Below are 3,747 nucleotides of genomic sequence, written 5' to 3'. Positions count from 1 at the left end.
ATTTTTAAAATATATTTTTACTGATTTCAGAGAGGATGGGAGAGGGAGAGAGAGATAGAAACATCAATGATGAGAAAGAATCATTGATTGGCTGCCTCCTGCACGCCCCCTTCTGGGGATCAAGCCTGCAAGCCATGCCGCATGTGCCCTTGACCAGAATCGAAACTAGAACCCTTTAGTCCGCAGGCCGACAGTCTACCCACTGAGCCAAACCAGCTAGGGCAGATCAATTATTAAAGCACTGACCCTAGAGCAGTGGTTCCTAACCTTTTTTTGGCCATGCTCCACCTCAGTATCTCTAAAACCTGATGCCCCCCCACTCCCTGTGACATACAATTCTTATTATTCATAAAGTGAACTCACATTCACGTGGAGGAAGCCTTAAAGGCCATTAACTTGGTCTAAATAAGCTTCCAAAGAACATGGCATCCATGAAAGAGAAAAACAAAAGAATGAAAGGACAATTGAAGTACTGAGGAAGAAACCACTAAGAAATTGTTTAAAAAATAATAATAATATGAAGTGATATGAAAAAAATAGCAAATAAAGTTTCAAAACAAAGAGAACTGAAATGCATAAATATGTCACAATATATATTTATATACTTTGTATGAGGCACCTAAAACCATAAGAAAGGCAAAAAATTCACTGTTAATAACTCATTCTAAAATTGCCCACCCTAAAAATCAAATTGCCCCCCTGTGGGGTGTGTACCCCCATTGGGAACCACTACCCTAGATGCTGGAGGGATTAAGGAATACAAGCTCATCCGGTGCCTAAAGTCACAGTAGGGCTGACCTATACAGTAGGCACAGTGGCTAGGGCCCCTGAGCTTTCAGGGGTCCACAAAAGTGGCTTAGTCTCTTTTTAAAAAAAAGTTTAATCCATCCTCAAGTACATTCATGTTTATATCAATGAAGTTTCAAAGTACAAGTTTTAATACTTAATAGAGTAAGAGGCCCACAAAGGCCAAAGTGCCTGGGGCCCATGAGAGTCCTAAGTGGCTGTGGGAACCAGGGGTTTCAGAAGTGTTTGAAGTGCTTGCTGAAAATGCAGATTTCTGGGCACCCTCTAGATCTACAGAATCTGACTCCCTTGGGATGGGCCAGGATTTACAGTCTCAGCAGACACCTCAGGTGATTTAAATACCAAAAACAGTTGAAGAACCTCTGCCCTGGAGTAGACCACCATCACCTATCACAGGCTCAAGGTGGGCTTCTTTCAGCAGCGGCTACTTGCTGGGGTCAGTTTGCCCTTCAGATTTACTGAATTAAACCTGCACTGTGCCCTTCTTGTGCCCTGACTGGGAATCAAATCAGAAAACTCTTGGTACTCAGGTCAACACTCCAACCAATTGAGCCATCCTGCCAGGGCTCAGCCGAATAGTATTACTACTCTGAGGATACTCTGATGCTGTCATAGGTAATTGTGGTCTTTCTTAGCAGTGGCCTGTGTTCATCATCAAGCTCTCCTGTATTTGTCCTTGTGGATAAAAATGTTCACCACCACATGACATTTTCCAAGTCTTTTATTCAAAAAGCAGATAAGTGACATATTTCTCTTGATTGGGGATAACTTAACATTTACTGACTGGATCACTATACCTTGGTTCAATGCACCCTGATATTCAGCCTTGCCCTAAGTTAACCAAACCACTGGAGGAACAGCAATAGAGAGCGGGCCTCTCCTTTTTATTTCTTACATTCATGGTCAAGCCCTAGTTGAGATGCCAGTACCCAATCCCCTTACAAAACAAACAACAGCAAGAGAAATGTCAAGATGTCTATGTTAATGAAGCAGCCACTGTGGCCCTCTCAGCCACCTACCTCTACTTGAAGGGCAGGTGCTGTTCTCCCTGGCCAGGGAAGAGCGACCCCTGGTGTCGGAATGCACCATCTGCACAGGCTTTGCTTGGGCATCAGCTCTGACCTCAGCCTACAGAGCTTCAAATGAAAACTAGGATAGAAACCAGAGCCAGAAGGAAAAAGTGGAGGAAATATAAAAGCGGTTCGCAGATTAGCTGAGATGTTCCCGGATTCGTAACATTCATCTAGAGGCCATGTTCTATCATGAGAAGAACAGAGGCTTGATGACACAGGACCTGATTCTGCTGGCTCTGAGGGCTGTTACCTAGGTGACCGACCTCAGGCAAGGAAGCTTCTTGCACTCTGAGCATCAGTTTCCTCAGCTTTAAAATGGGGATATAATTCTTACCTCACAGGATTGTTTGGGGAATACAATTAGCACTGTATATGAAAGCATCTATTATACTGTCTGGTACAAGCTAAGTGCTCAATAACCAGTGTTTGAGCCTGAAATTTACCTAGGGAAACGTTAAAAAAGAAACTTTCCTTTACCGTCCAACAGATACTGAGTTAGCAAATTAGCATTATATTTCATTCCTTTGGTGTGTGTATTTGATTTAAATCATCAAAAGCTAGGCTGCCAAAGAAAATATGCCATTTAATCATCTTAGAGTTCATTTCATCTTAACATAACAGAGTGTTTCACACTGAAAATGTAGCAGGCATTATCCTACTGTTTCCACTGGGACCAAATGTGCACCAATGAAAAGTTATAAGAAGGCAGATTTGGATTCAACATTAAAAGGACCAACTGGGGCCTGGGCTGCTGTGCTGCACAACTCCAGGGGACACGATTCATCTACGCGACAAGGCAGACCACAGGCCTGGGCTGTGCAGGGCCCAGCTGCACTGCAGTCCCAGAGCCCCAACTGGAGTCCCTATGTCTTGGGCTGGCTCATGAAAAACGAAGTTCCCTATCACGGAATCTGTTTGATTTAAGGCAACAAGACAATAAGTCAAGGATGTAGAAGAAATGGTTCCTACTTGGATAAGAGTCTGACTAGACCTTTTAAGTCTTTTTGTTTATTTGTTTGTTTTTTTGTTAATCCTCACTCAACCAGGGCCTGGGCCGGGGAGGAGCCCGAAGCCAAGCTACATGCCCTTGACTGAATCGAACCTTGACTTAAATGTGCAACTTTTCATTGGTGCACATTTTGTCCCTTTGGTCCGCAGGCTGACGCTCTATCCACTAGTCAAACAGGCTGGAGGGACCTTTTCATTCTTACTTGGTTCATGAAACATTTCTGGAAAATCCATTGGACTTCAGGTGCAGGCCTCAGTCCAGGGATAAAATAAAATGAATAAGACACCATCTCTGCCCCAGGAAAGACAGCAGTCCACTCAGGAAGTTGTGCTCCCCACAGTAATATGGCATCCTGACATGGTAACAGCTGTCCCCTTCAGTGGCAGCTGAAATTGCATAGCTGTGCCCTCTGCTTTTAAGATTAAGGCTTTCCTTTTTTTCCTAGAAATATAAACCTGTTCTTTTCTTCTACAGATTTGATGTCCGTGGTTGTGGACACACAGTTGTAACTAAATGAATCTAATTTAAATTCTCAAATGTATTGATTTCAAGAAAAGGTCGCTGCAGTTATGAAAGAGACGCTGAAGAAAGTCTGACTTCAGTGACAAGGATCCTTTGATCTTAGAATAAGCGGTTAAGAGAAAAAATCTAAAACTTGTTGTACATAGTATAGATTAGCAATTTTGAACTGGAGCGCTGCAAAAGTTTTTAGAACATGCAATACCTGACTAGTCAGGGACGCTGACCTCATTTCCATTAGATTGTCAAGTAAAAAAATGACAACAGCCACCCGGCCGGCGTGGCTCAATGGTTGAGCATCAACCTATGAACCAGGAGGTCACGGTTCAATTCCTGGTC

Source organism: Myotis brandtii, unplaced genomic scaffold, assembly GCF_000412655.1.
Source record: "Myotis brandtii unplaced genomic scaffold, ASM41265v1 scaffold11995, whole genome shotgun sequence".
Taxonomy (NCBI): domain Eukaryota; kingdom Metazoa; phylum Chordata; class Mammalia; order Chiroptera; family Vespertilionidae; genus Myotis; species Myotis brandtii.
Note: the sequence above shows the minus strand (reverse complement) of the source record.